The sequence below is a fragment of the Nicotiana tabacum genome, chromosome 6 (genome assembly GCF_000715075.1).
Source record: "Nicotiana tabacum cultivar K326 chromosome 6, ASM71507v2, whole genome shotgun sequence".
NCBI lineage: Eukaryota > Viridiplantae > Streptophyta > Magnoliopsida > Solanales > Solanaceae > Nicotiana > Nicotiana tabacum.
The window spans coordinates 77,507,062-77,522,708 of NC_134085.1; positions in this window are offsets into that span (position 1 = coordinate 77,507,062).

The window sequence follows — 15,647 nt, forward strand, 5'->3', positions numbered from 1 at the left end:
ATTCCGCAAACAGTAGTAGTTGGAACACCTAGAAGAACCAGTTTCTTCTATAGTTCAGTTAAGCGAAAATTGGGTACCACACAAATCACCCCTCTTATGTGGTATTGACGCTTAAAACATCATTAAGTTCACCACACTAATCTTCAAAAGGATTCAATTATCCCTATGTTGCCACGACACAATAATTCAAGAAGTTGGTAGGTCAACCTCACAAATTTGATTTTATGATCTGCGTCAGATGATTCTGAGGTATACTTATTGAAAAGGACCGTTTAAATGCCAAAAGAAAATTGGCAGTAACTATTTTATCTGTCATTTAGTTTGAAATTAATCAAACATTTATGTTGAATCATTAATCTATTTTACGTTCCTTGCAGATGGAGAATGGATTCGATGTAAATGTTGAAGACATTGTAAAGGCCCTTCAAAGCAAACTTTCAGGGGACGTACATTGTTTGCGTCTATGATCATTTCCCTTCTGATCTTCTACAGCCCTCGACTTTATCTATTTTCTTGATCTCTTTGGAAAAAAAAAACCATGCTTATTTTACGTATCTACATGAACACCATGTTTAGTTACCAATCTAATGAAATGCTGTATATCAAAAAAAAAAAAAAAAAAAAAAAAAAAAATCCTTAGACAAGTCGTTGAGTTCAAAAGTCTTAGTAAAACACCTTCCTAGAACATGTAAAACTTTCTATTTACTTGTAAGATTTTCTACTTTTCAAATTAAAGGAATAAAAGACCCCTTTTACGTGTATTAAGATAGTAAGATTGCATTTGCTTGTTTTGAAATATTCTCATGTTGTGTTCTTGCCAGAGATATAATACACACTTCCAGTAATAGCCATTTGAAGCACCTCTAAACCTGCATTCTGATACGTCTCCGATTAGCTTCTGTCCATGACATTTCATGTTGCCAACTCATAACCCTCTTTGTTAAGCTTTGCCAGAGCAATATTTTATTCCAAGTATAGAATTAGCAGAGTTACAGAGAGGACATATAAATGTATCTATCACAGTACCCTATCTCTGGTGCTTAGTTTTCCATCAGCTACCAGGTTGAGTATGAAAATCTATTTTGGTGCACCATAATGTTACTAATCAGCCTTATCCATGGAACTTTTTGATAGTTATCTCTCATTTTCTGGTATATAGCTTCAATACGTTCCTCACCATCCAAGAAGCTTGCTTCCCTTTCAAAAGGATTCCCAAGTATTTAATGGTAGCTCTCCTAATTAATTGTATCCAAACAAAAATCCATAATCTCATGTTCCACCTCCAAGCTCTTGTCAGTTCTTGTTTGGTTCAGGTAATGATTTATTTGGGGTAAATGTTTAATTCCATAAATAAAATCTAAGAGATTTTTACATATATGTACTACATTAAAAACCGAACCGAAAAACCGCACCAAACCGAAAAATCAAACCAAACCGATTAAAAAATCCGACTAGGTTTGGTTTGACTTGGTTTGGTATTGAGTAAAAAAATCCGAACCAAACCGACATATAAATATATAAATTTTATTTATATTTTTAAGACTTTATAGTGAATTTTTTTTAGAAAATGTAGAAATATTTGGGATCCTCTCATGTATTAACCTTGAAAGCTTATTAACGAAAAATTATTGTTAGACGACTAAGAAAACAACTATCACGTGTTACTAAAAAAATTCTCCCATTACAATAATTTTATAGATCATATGTTTGTCAATTTTTTCCATATTTACTAAACATATATTCACTTATCAAAGTTTTATCTATAATTTTAACAAAGTAAGATTGAAATAATATTCATGTAACAAAAAAAAACCGAATACCCGAAAAACCCGACAAAACCGAACCAATCCAAACCGATATAGTTGGTTTGGTTTGGTTTTGATAAAAACCGAACCAACCCGGTCCATGTACATCCCTAATAGGAGTCATCAAAACATAATAAAGGAACTTAATCATGTTAGCTATCTGAAAGTTATTAAGGCTCATAAAAGGAACTTAATTATGTAGATTGTTTAGGCTCAGAGATGCAGGTCATTAGAGTCATGTAACAGTTATGTCAATACCAATTAAAAGAGTCTGAAAACATAAGGAATGATCACAGATCAACAACACTTAAACATGAATTGGGATAACACTTTATATGCTAATGACAAACATTGCAGTTAATAGGAAAAAAAACAGCATGTACATATCACTCAAACAAACAATTAGATAGAAGAGGGTGGAAATGCACTGAATTATTAAGTATAAATTAATTAATTTAAAAAGGGAGGGTCAAAATTGGTCCAACAACTGCATCTTCAACTATAGCATCATTACCCTAAATCCATTGATCCTGCTCATCCATGATCTTCTTAATGGATAGCCTTCTTCTTCTGTCTTTGATGATGGCATAAAAGTAGGTTGTGTTGGCATCACCTTCTTGGATCCATTTGACTCTAGCTTTTTGTCTAAGGATAGAGTCCTGGAGCTTTAAGTACCTTGTATAATCAGCTCTACACTTAGACAACTCATTCCTATTATCAACATTGTTGGCAGTCAGGAAGTTCTATTCTAAGTTCCTCATCTAAATTTCAAGCTTTTTAGGTTCCTCATAGATGTCCCAAAAAGTGTATCTAGACCATATAATGAGGGTCTTAGAGGTGCCCTTGAGTTTCTGGAAGAGAATGTAAAGAGGATTCCCATGAACTTCTTCCCGGACATTCTGGACTGTTTTAATGTAGTTGGGATGTTCAGTCCAGAAGTTATGGAATTTGAAATACTTAGTAGTGTTAACAGTCTCATTGTTCATCCTAACCATGAGAGGGGCATGGTCAGAGCAAGCTCTGAATAAATGAGTAACAGAGGAAGAGTTAAAAGCATCAAATCAGTTTTAATTATACACCAATCTGTCAAGCCTCTTCCAAATGGTGGTAGGAGGATTCCTGTTATCACACCATGTGAAGATAGAACCACTATATCTTGCATCTTGAAGACCACAATCTTCCAAGCAATTTACGAAATCCAAGTTGTCCTCAATTCTATTGCTTCTCCTCCCCCCCCCATTTTTCTTCACTGGTAGTAATCACATTAAAGTCCCCAATGACTCCCGATGGCCCTTGAATATTGTCAGTACTACCTCTCGTGTCATCCCATAGCTCTTTCTTGAGGTTTCCTGAGCATTTGGCATAGACTACTGATTGGAAAAAATCAGGATCATTAAGGTGTGCCACTCTGATGAGAATATATTGTTCTTCGTCCTTGATAATATTCACGTCAACCTCATTTGTCCAGACGATCCATATCTTGTTAGAGCAATTGGAGAAGCCATATTGCATTCCCAATCCTACAAAAAAGCCCTTATTGCGGGGTTATTTTTAAGGTTTGTGGCGGCATGAAAGCCCCGCAATATGTTGTTGCGACAGTCATTAAAACCCCCACAATAAGGGCCGCCGCAATCAATTTGCGAATTTTTTTTGTTGACCGTCAGAACTAAGTAGCGGAGGTTACTTCGCGGCGTTTGACCCCAGCAAAAACTAAAAGTGAATCTTTTTAAAATAATTTTCAGTTATGAATTGTGGCGGTTTGAAACTTTCGCAATATAATTTTTTATTTTTTATTAGTTTATATTTACAGCTCCCGGCAGTCATAACCTCAGTGATTCATTGAATTTTTTTTAATTCATATATTATTGACAAAATCACTAATTAAGTTGTAAATCATACTCAAAGCAAAAAAAATATTTTAAAGTTGAGAGAAATCGATACATATCGTAAAAACATAAAATATTATCATAAAATATCATTAGTCTTTAAAACCAAATTGTCAACATTAAGTAGCATCATTAGACTCAATAACTAAATTTAAACACAAAACATTCACTCCAATATTCTAACATCCGCTCGAACCACACAACTATATTGTCACAATTAATTATCTAAGATAATTACAATAAAATCAATGGTTGTCACTAGAATTACTATCACCGCATGATCTTCTTGCATCCATGGGCGAAAAGGGTCTACTCTCCGCATCACTTGGCTGCATAAAAAAACACAAAGTATAAAAATCATGCCAGAATAAGACATTGCTATAAATCTAGGTTCTATTAAGTACTGTAAGTAAATAAGTGTAATTCTTCAAGCTTCCGTGTACTTGAAACTCAAATTTAGATCAACATTGCAGTCTTCCTTTTCTTTATTGGACTGAGGAAAGAGATGTTGGGGCAGATATACTTTATTGGAGCAGTCAAAGAGTATTGGCAATGTATACAAGTTAGTAAAACCAATAATCACTAGTAACTAATAAACATGACCAAATAAAAGATTTCTTTGGTTTATTATTTAGACTTCCGTCCTTAAAAAAAGAATCAGAAAATATTTTTCTCTTCTAGGGTTTTTCCTTAATAATTCCCATAGAGTATTTGTTTCAAAAAAAAAAATATGCTCGTTAAGCTTGAGTTTAGAATAGGCTATAGAACATTAAGTCTAGAAAATTCAAAAAAAAGGATTTGCTTCTTTTATTTCTCTTTTCTCATCAGAGTAGTCATTAAGGTAATAAAAAAAAAACAAAGAGAAAATGAGAATGTTAGTTTGTTTCCTTTATTCCTGATCTTCCCGAACTACACAAAGATCTGATTTATGCGGCGTCATGATACGTAGGCAACCTACATAGGGTTCGATCGAATCATTTTTTTATTTTATTAAAAGAAAAAGGAAAAAAAAGAAGGAAACAAATAAAAAGAAAAAAAAAGAGAGGTGAAATTATAAGATGTAAGAAATGAGAGGTAAGAAAAGAGTGATGATTAGAAAAAAAGGGGGAAGGAAAATGAGCAAGCCAAGAAGTGCTAGAAAATCCTCCGAGCCGGTTACTATTGGCTTACCATGGAGAGAGATTGTATCAGTTTTGTGCGCAAGTGTCATCAATGCCAAATACACGGAGATTTGATTCATTCTCCACCATCCGAGTTGCACACAATGTCGGCACCATGGCCCTTCGTTGCCTGGGGCATGGATGTGATTGGACCAATTGAGCCGGCAGCATCCAATGGACACAGGTTCATTCTGGTAGCTATCGATTATTTTACCAAATGGGTTGAGGCCAAGACATTCAAATCAGTGACCAAGAAAGCTGTGGTCGATTTTGTCCACTCAAATATCATATGTCGATTCGGAATCCCGAAGGTGATCATCACAGATAACGGTGCTAATCTTAACAGCAACTTAATGAAGGAAGTATGTCAACAGTTTAAGATTACACATCGCAACTCTACCCCATATCGGCCCAAGGCGAATGGAGCAGTAGAAGCAGCCAACAAAAACATAAAGAAGATACTTCGGAAAATGGTAGAAGGTTCAAAACAATGGCATGAAAAATTACCATTTGCATTATTGGGATACCACACTACTGTTCGCACTTCAGTAGGAGCAACTCCTTATTTGTTGGTATATGACACTGAAGCAGTAATTCCTGCAGAAGTTGAGATTCCTTCCCTTCGGATCATCACCGAAGCAAAGATTGATGATGATGAATGGGTCAAAACCCGTCTAGAACAGTTAAACTTGATTGATGAAAAACGATTGACCGCAGTATGCCATGGTCAATTATATCAAAGAAGAATAGAAAGAGCATACAACAAAAAGGTGCGTCCCCGGAAGTTTGAAGTAGGTCAGCATGTGCTGAAACGTATTCTTCCACATCAGGTTGAAGCAAAAGGCAAATTTGCCCCGAATTGGCAAGGACCATTCATTGTGACCAGAGTATTATCGAATGGTTCACTATGTTTAACAGATATTGAAGGCAAATGCATAGATATGTCGATCAATTCTGACGCGGTAAAGAGATATTATGCATAACTTTTTGAATGTTTGTATTTAGCACTATTTCGAAGATTGGAATGACAAAGGCAATTTATTCTGCTATCCAAACACTATACCATTTGCTTTCCCTTTGAGCCATACTTGTTTCTTTCTTACCCCCCTCTTGGAAGCAATGAAATTTTTTTTAAAAAAAAATCACTATTATTAAGTGAACTACGTTTGACCTGATTCCTCAAAGAAGGATACGTAGGCGCCTCACGGCTCGGTCATAGGGTGCACAATATACATAATGTGCACAAAAAGTTATGTCAAGCAACCCCAATCAAAAACTGGGGCAGAGAAACTGTATTGCAACTAAGAGAAAGATTCCAAGAATTGTAATTTTTAACCCATACCAAAGCTATTTTACTTTTAATACCTTTTCCATTTCTAACCCCATACCAAAAAGACCTTTCGATCAATCTTAGAAAAATGCTGAGTCAAGCAAATGAAGATGGCTCATAACACTCGGGTACAAACAAGAAAAGAAAGTAAAAATGAGAGAGTCTTATAGGTGAAAACCCACACGGGCACCATAAGGCGACGGAAGTTGAGAGAAAAGTAAAATGAGAGAGTCTTATTGGTGAAAACTTTCGTGGGCACCATAAGGCGAAAAGGAAGTGAGAAGTGAACAAATGAGGAAAGTTTATCGGTGAAAACTCTTTAAGACGTTACAAGTCCAACAGGTCTGTGAAATGAAAAATGAAGTTGGGTTATGGAAATTTTGGCAAAAACAAAAATGAGACAATTGAAAGGAGATTGATTAAAAGACTGGGTTGATTAATCCGAAATGCATACCCTGATCATTGGTGCCAGTAACTCCAATCAGATAAGTTTTTATTCTTTCTCCAACAGTCATCCAAAATTGGATTTTTCTTTTCATTCTATAATTGTCGAAATCAACGTGTTTCGTCACTAATAATCTTACTTTTCTAAAAGCTTTGAGATAAGTTTTATTCCAAACAAATAAGAAGGAATGTCAAGGTATACTACCGAGATTCAAGGTTACAAAATACAGCCACGAAAGGTGGGAGATAAAAGATATGGGTATAAGAAAGGTGAAATTAAAAATGGATCAGCAAAGTCAGAAGGGACATATGAGTACAGTTAAAAGGGTTTGAAGGAAAACATACAGAGGGGAATCCTATAGTCAAGGATCAATTACAAGGACAAAACAGTCTTTTCAACCATTCCAAGGCAACAAAGAGAAACGAAGAGAAGCCTCACCATCGGCAATAATGCCCCAATTAACCACCCTGCTTTAAACTAACAAAGTTTTCTTTGATTTAAAACAGGGGCAAATACAATATCGGTGTCAGGAAATACCTGGTAAAGAAGAAGTCAGGCATCCACCTGGAGAATGAGGATGAAGAAATTAAAGAAGTCAGGCGTCCACCTGGAGAATGAGGATGAGAATTGAAGAAGTCAGGCATCCACCTGGAGAATGAGGATGAGAATTAAAGAAGTCAGGCGTCCACCTGGAGAATGAGGATGAAGAACTGAAGAAGTCAGGCGTCCACCTGGAGAATGAGGATGAGAATTAAAGAAGTCAGGCATCCACCTGGAGAATGAGGATGAGAATTAAAGAAGTCAGGCGTCCACCTGGAGAATGAGGATGAAGAATTGAAGAAGTCAGACGTCCACCTGGAGAATGAGGATGAAGAATTGAAGAAGTCAGGCGTCCACCTGGAGAATGAGGATGAAGAATTGAAGAAGTCAGGCGTCCACCTGGAGAATGAGGATGAAGAATTGAAGAAGTCAGGCATCCACCTGGAGAATGAGGATGAGAAAAGAAGAAGTCAGGCGTCCAACTGGAGAATGAGGATAAGAAGAAGTAGTCAGGCGTCCACCTGGAGAATGAGGATGAGAAAAGAAGAAGTCAGGCGTCCACTTGGAGAATGAGGATAAGAAGAATTGAAGAAGTCAGGCATCCACCTGGAGAATGAGGATGAAGAATTAAAGAAGTCAGGCGTCCACCTGGAGAATGAGGATGAGAATTAAAAGAAGTCAGGCGTCCACCTGGAGAATGAGGATGAGAATTGAAGAAGTCAGGCGTCCACCTGGAGAATGAGGACAAAGAATTGAAGAAGTCAGGCGTCCACCTGGATAATGAGGATGAGAATTAAAGAAGTCAGGCGTCCACCTGGAGAATGAGGATGAGAATTAAAAGAAGTCAGGCGTCCACCTGGAGAATGAGGATGAGAATTGAAGAAGTCAGGCGTCCACCTGGAGAATGAGGACAAAGAAAAGAAGAAGTCAGACGTCCACCTGGAGAATGAGGATGAAGAATTAAAGAAGTTAGGCGTCCACCTGGAGAATGAGGATGAGAATTAAAAGAAGTCAGGCGTCCACCTGGAGAATGAGGACAGAGAATTAAAAGAAGTCAGGCGTCCACCTGGAGAATGAAGATGAGAATTAAAGAAGTCAGGCGTCCACCTGGAGAATGAGGATGAAGAATTGAAGAAGTCAGGCGTCCACCTGGAGAATGAGGATGAAAATTGAAGAAGTCATGCGTCCACCTGGATAATGAGGATGAGAAAAGAAGAAGTCAGGCATCCACCTGGAGAATGAGGATGAGAAAAAGAAGTCAGGCGTCCACCTGGAGAATAAGGATGAAGAATTAAAGAAGTCAGGCGTCCACCTGGAGAATGAGGATGAAGAAAAAAGGAAGTCAGGCGTCCACCTGGAGAATGAGGATGAAGAAAGAAAAGAAGCAGTCAAGGCACCCACCTGAAGAACGAGGGAATGAAATTGAAGTGTTGAAATCAAAAGCCCGCTCATATGAAAAAGGAGCACACTTAGAATCAATAAAGCAGAGGAGTCCAACAGAATCCCCAGCAAGAAATAACAAGAGTTCCAAAAGAAAATATGGGACAAAATGAAAAGGAATACGGAATAAGCCAAATGCCCAAGAGTCACCAAGATATCAAGACAGCAAGAAACGCAAGGGCATGATCTAGATAAGATTTTTATAATTCCTGTACCATAATCTAGTTTAGTTTTTTTTTATTACCTTTGAAGTAAGGTGTAATAAGGAGGTCAGCAAGCAGTAACATCACAGTCCCATGGTAGTCCCAGCTACCCAAAATTCCCGAACTACATTGACCTGATTCCTTTATAGCCAAGGATATGTAGGAAACCTTTGAAGCAGAGGTTCGGTCAAATCTTTGTAAAAATGCTTCCCACGGAGTATTCGAACGGGCAAAAATCGCTCGTATCCGCTCACTTTATCTTTGCACAAAAACTCTTCGAGTTTCCGCACAAAGAGGGGCAGCTGTGAGCACGTGATTTTTGCCTTACGAAAACTACTCCAGAATAAAATCAAAAAATGAAATAAATTTCTTTTACTGTGTAATTTTTTGAATTTGCGTAGTGTTAAATACTTGTGTTATGTCCGTAAGTGTTTACTTTGTCATAATAAAATGAAAAAATAAAATAAAATACATATTGCATGCATATAGGATTTAATTATGCATTTAAAAGATAATTTAAATAAAATTACAAAAAATATGCAATAGTTCTATTTTAAATATTCCACTGTGTGATTGATGTCTTATCTATGTGTTAAATAATTGTTATAGAGTAATTAATATATTTTTGAAGTTAAAATTGTTTTACAATTAAAATTAGAAATTTAAATTAGAAAAAAATGAAAATATATATATATATATACAAAATCGGACCTGGATTAAAATCCAGGCCCAAAACATTTTAACCCCCACAGCCCAATCCAAAACAGCCCAGGTACCGGTCCAATTCAAACAAGGCAAAACGACAGCGTTTGGTCTTAGTTTATCGAAGACCGTTGGATTAAATCCAACCAATGGCTGAGATCCCACGAACCTAACCCATAATCCTTACCCGACACTTTGACCCGATCCAGCCTGACCCCGACCTTTAACCAAACGACGACATTTGGTTAAGTGAATTGATCTCAACCGTGAATCTTAATTGATCCAACGGATGAGATCAATCCACCCCACTCGTATATAAATCCAATCCACACCCCAGCCCCCCAGACCAAACACCCCACCCTTCGGCCCTGTTCATCGTCTCCTTCAAGAGACCAAATGAACTCCACCTTCCACCACCGTGCACCACCTACCGGAAATCGCCTCACGGCGGTTCCGGTAGTCCAAACCACCCCACCTTAACACCCTCGACTCCTCTCAACCTCCCCATTCCAAATCCATAACCCATATACCTCGAATCAGGCCCCAATGTCTCGAATCTTCGATTGAAGGTTGGCCTGAAGAACCAACTGTCTCCGATGACCTCCAAAATAACACCAGAGCTTCCCCTGTCCATCCTCATCACGGATCTGTTAGTAGCATGGTTCGAATCTTCATAGAACTGCTCGAATCTTCATTTGAAGATTCGAGTGAAACCTAACCCTACTCAGATTCCTTCCAAATTAACACCAAATGACCCCTAGACCTCCCTCGTGCCTAGAATACCATTGGTTTGCTTCGAATCTGCCTAGAAGTGTTCGGATTTAAGATCCAAAATCTGAAACCCTAAGAATTTTCCAATCTTGGAATTTTTCCGATTCGAGTGAAGGATTGAGGTCTAAGAGACTTTAATCGAGGTATTCTCAACTGAGAATACTTCGAATAAAGTCTGTTCAACCTCAAAAATGTCCGAATCCAAGTTGAGTCTGTGTCTGAATAAATTTGAAGATTCAGAGGTATTTTTCTATTTCTTTTGTGTATTCTACGTGTATTGTTGTCTGTATTAATAGCTTGTTAATTTTTCATATTTTGTTTTGATTAATTCTGTCATTTCTGTCTCCTACCTATCTACTTGATTCGAATGTGAATTGTTTCTATTGGTTGTGACTAATTACAATGTGTGTAATCGACTCGATTAAGTTCGTCGATTAGTTATATTACGAATTTTCATTTCTGAAAATGTTGACTGAAATAACCTGTTTTGGATGGATTATTTTGCTATAATCAATTAATTAGTTATTGTTAATCAGTTGGTTCTTGTTTAATAAATCCATAAAATGGACGTTATATGTGTGTTGTTTTCTGAACATTAAGTTCAGAACATTGTCAATATTGACAATGCTCCTGTTTGTTTGATCTTAGTTCAAAAGCTGAGTTCAGTTGAATTATTTACTGAACTCAGTGTAATATGTTGTTATGATGATTAGTTCTGAATTCAGTATGATTCTACAAATGTTTGATTGGATGTAATTGTGTTAGGAGGTTACATTCTTAATCAGGATTCAGTCCAAACTTTAGGATTGGTTGTAGCTGTATTAAATCAGATTAATAATCAAGCTTATACAGATTTTAAAATCTGTATTGTTAAGATGCTGAATTTAAGGCAGTAATACCAGTGTAAAACAGTAGGTCAGGGACATTTTTGGGATAGAACAATGAGGATAATATGTTAATAGCAATGTGCTGAAAGTGGAAGTTAATGGTTATAATTTAAGATACTAATGGGGAACAAGGGATAATGGGGCTGCTGAAAATCAGGGAAAAGTTAGCCTAATGGGATTTAAAGTGGAAAAACAGATTTTTAATGGAAATTTTCTGTTTTTAAAAGATAAAGGGGGTCCGGGCAGCACTTAAAAAAGGGGGGACAGACCTGTATAAGATAGAGGGGATTGGGACTGATTTAGGAGAGTTTTACACACAGACTTTGAGAGCTTAGAGATAGTTTAAAAACAGACTTTAAGAGGAGAAGAAAAAAAATCAGATTTGAAAGCAGATTTTAAGAATTTAGGAGAACTTATCAGATTTTAAGAGGGAATTTGAGAGAGAGAAATCAGTTTTTTTTTAGACAGAAATTTTAGAGTTCAGTTTTTCAGAGAGATTAGAACAAGGAAAAGTGAGACTTTGGGTAGATTTTAAGAGGAGAAACAATCTGATTTAGAAAGAAAGAAATATGAAATAGGAATCTGAAACGGGTAGAGGAAAGAAACTGAAATCTGAAATGTTATCTTTCTAGAATCTGTCCGTTGTTTGCTTGTGAATATTGTTCGGCTCAAATCTGAAATTTTCCTCAAGCTTCTGTCACTGTTCATCTGGGTTAACGGGTCTTGTTCAGACTTGTTGTGTTATTGGTATATTCTGCTGATTTTGTTACTGCTGCTACTGCTGAAATTTACTTCTTCTACCTCCATTTCCAGGTACATACCTTTTAAACTCAGGTTGTAAAAAGCTTCAACACGGCAAATAAATGAAGTTTGGAGTTATAATTTTGCTTTTTACTCATCTAAGTCCTTTAGTTTAAATTTCTGTTTTATTTCATGTTGGTTAACTAGTAGTGAATTCAACACTATGGCTATTAGTTAATCATCTTATTTTGAAATTCGCGTAAAAATTTGTAATAATATTATCCATTTCGAAGTCTCATTAGTATAGTTATATTTGAATTGTCAAAGTAGGGAATATGGCATGAATGTTGGTCATTATTTAATTTTGTTGTTAGCTAAGTAAGAAAGTAATGTAGAAGTATCAAGAAAACTACAGTAGTAATATCTATTGTTAAATAAGGTTAAATGGTGTTGGTATTATTTTCATGTATAAGATAGCAGGTATCTATAGAACCATCAGTGGATGGTAAGTTGAGTTGTTATGGCTCATTATGATGTTAAAGTGCTACGAATGTTTCAAGACATACAAATATGTGGCATGTAAGGCAATGTTGTTAATCAATTTGTACAATAATTCCCTTTATTATCAATTTGATGCCTATTTACCATCCTAAATAAATAATTAGGCCTATTAGATTAAAAGCAAGTATATGAGAATAAGATGAGATATACAAATTGCAACATTTTTTATCAACGACAATTAGAAATAGGACTTGCACTAAATAGAAATAATAAAAGTTCTTGAAAAAATATTCTTCCCTTCATAAATTATTTTGTGAGTTTCATATGTCCCTCATTCTTTGGTATATGTATATATATGTTGTATTTGTGAAGAATAGTATTAATCATGTTCTTATTCTTTATTTTGAATTTGAATAGCCTTGGATAAACATAAATTATACGCGGAAATTCTAATCGACGGGCAACATTTAATAAATTGTGGATTCTTTTTCAAGAATTAAAGGGTATCTTAAATGGAGATTTCTCGTGATATAATAAACATTTTGTGGAAATTCCATAATACCATTACAGTATTTTGCGCAATTAGGGATACGTTCGCGTACCCTGATTATATTTAAAAGCAAATTCGGATTATGCGTACGCGCAATTTCGAGCGAATATTTTAAAGGATTTCTCCGAGGACGTTAAATTAATTTCATAAAAACCCGCGATGTGCGGTTCAATATTTAAGAAAAATAAATATTCTTGATTCAACACAATCTCGAAAAATGATTGCTTAATAAATATATTATCAAAAGTTATTGTGTACACGTACGCGTGACACAATTCCGCATCTTTTTAATTTATAACACGAATATACATACGCGTAATTCGATTCAAAAGAATGGTCTTTAATCACAATAAGTAAAAGCGGTAGTAAAATCATGCAACAAAAACGTATTTAGTAAAAATCAAGATAATTAAGCCAATAATAAAAGCAGTTAAGCGACCGTGCTAGAACCACGGAATTCGGAAATGCCTAACACCTTCTTCCGGATTAACAGAATTCCTTACTCAGGATTTCTGGTTCGCAGAATAATAAACAGAGTCATATTCTCCTCGATTCAGGGATTAAAATTGGTGACTTGGGACGCCTTAAAATTCCCAGGTGGCGACTCTTAAATAATTAAATAAATCCCGTTTCGACTGTCCTTTAATTGGAGAAAACTCCCCACGTGCCTCGCGGCGCGGTAAAAAGGTGGTGCGACAACCATATTAATATGAATGTCAGAATTTTCTGATTTATGAACCAGAAAATGATATGCCTTACTATTTGTTGCATATCCTATGAAAATGCAATCAATGATTTTGGTCCAATCTTTACCCTTTTGGGTTTAGGAACTTGTACTTTAGCCAAACACCCCCACACTTTAAAAGAATTTAAGTTGAGTTTCCTTCCTTTTCATTTTTCATATGGAATGGATTGCATTTTACCTCAAACTTGTGGGGGGAAGCTATCTTGCCCGTTCCTTCTATTTTTGCAGTAACGTAATTTTCCATAAACACTGCCTTGTTGGGTCTAGTGGGAGAATAAGAATTAAATAACTTCTTGTTAGCACAAACATGTCGAGTTGCTCCCGAATCAATCCACCATTCTCTAGGATTTTCGACTAGGTTGCATTCTAAAAGAATGGAACATAAACCATCTATTTCATCATTCTTCTCAATCATGTTTGCTTGACTTTTCTTCTTGTCCTTCTTTGGTGCATGACATTCAGTAGCCTTGTATCCAACCTTTCCACAGTTGTGGCAATTACCTTTGAACTTCTTCTTGCTTGGGTAATTCTTTGGTCCAGACGGCTTCTTTCTCTTTTTACTCGTTGAAGCTTCCTCAACAATATTTGCAGCCATTATTGTTGAATTTTCACGAGACTTCTTCTCAGCAGCCTTGTTGTCCTCTTCAATCCATAGATGAATAATAAGGTCTTCAAGCATCATCTCCTTGCGCTTATGTTTCAAGTAATTCTTAAAGTCCTTCCACAGCGGAGGCAACTTTTCAATAAATGCCGCAACTTGAAACGCTTTATTTATGACCATACCTTCAATCATAAATTTATAATTAGTACAATAAGCAATATCTTGAATAAAAATATTGAATCGTTTTATACCTTCAGCAAGGAGGTCATGAATAATAACTTGCAATTCTTGAACTTGCGTTATGACAGATTTACCGTCAACCATTTTGAAATCCAGAAATTTGGCGGCCACAAACTTCTTTAGTCCAACATCTTCAGTCTTGTGCTTCTTTTCAAGAGCATTCCATAATTCTCTTGATGTTTTCATGACACTATAAATATTGTACAAGACGTCTTCCTAGCAACTTAAAATATAGTTTTTGCATAAGAAGTCAGAATGCTTCCATGCCTCAGTGACCACAAATCGTTCATTTTTAGGAGATTCTTCTCCCAGAACTGGAACGTCTTCGCTGATAAAGCGCTGCAAACTAAGTGTGGTCAGGTGGAAGAACTTTTCTACTGCCAACGCTTAAAGTCCACACTGGAAAACTTTTCAGGTTTTTCTACCGGTGCCAGCGCCGGTGCAGGAGTTGTGCGACTTGAAGACGCATTTGTCGTTACAGCAGTAGTCCCAACAGAACCATTATGTTTTTCTGCACTCGTTGTCATATTTTTGTAAAAGAAATTGACAAATAGAATTAGTATCTCAGTGAAAATTTTATATCTTCAAACCAAATACAAACAACCGAGTTTTTATATCTCGGATTGAGTAGAAAGTTGCAAAGACTTTATTCTCAAACTGGAGTAGAAAATCCGAAGATTTTAATCTCCAAAACGGGAGGAGAAAATCAATAATATTTTAGTCTCCCAAAGCAGAAAGTAAGATTGAATATAGAAATAAAACGTTAAATTCCTTAAGCTTGTTAGAACTCTGTATTCAAAATCAGTAAATGAACAAACGTTAGTTTAAAAAACGAAAGCAGAAAATTCTGAGCCCATAAGTTTCTTGTATTTTCTTTAAGGAATTTAATCCCCTCACAATGCCCAAGGTTACGGATTAATTCCTCCTAAGATAGAACGAAATAACTATTATGTGATAGCGGCACTTCAAATCACAGAATTTCGGCGAACTTAAATGATGGAGCAAATCACATAAAATGCTTACGTTTTTGGTTTTGGAAAAACAATGCAGAATGCAGAAGTTTGAGGGGAGTTATTTCAGATTTTTTGGTGGTGAAAATG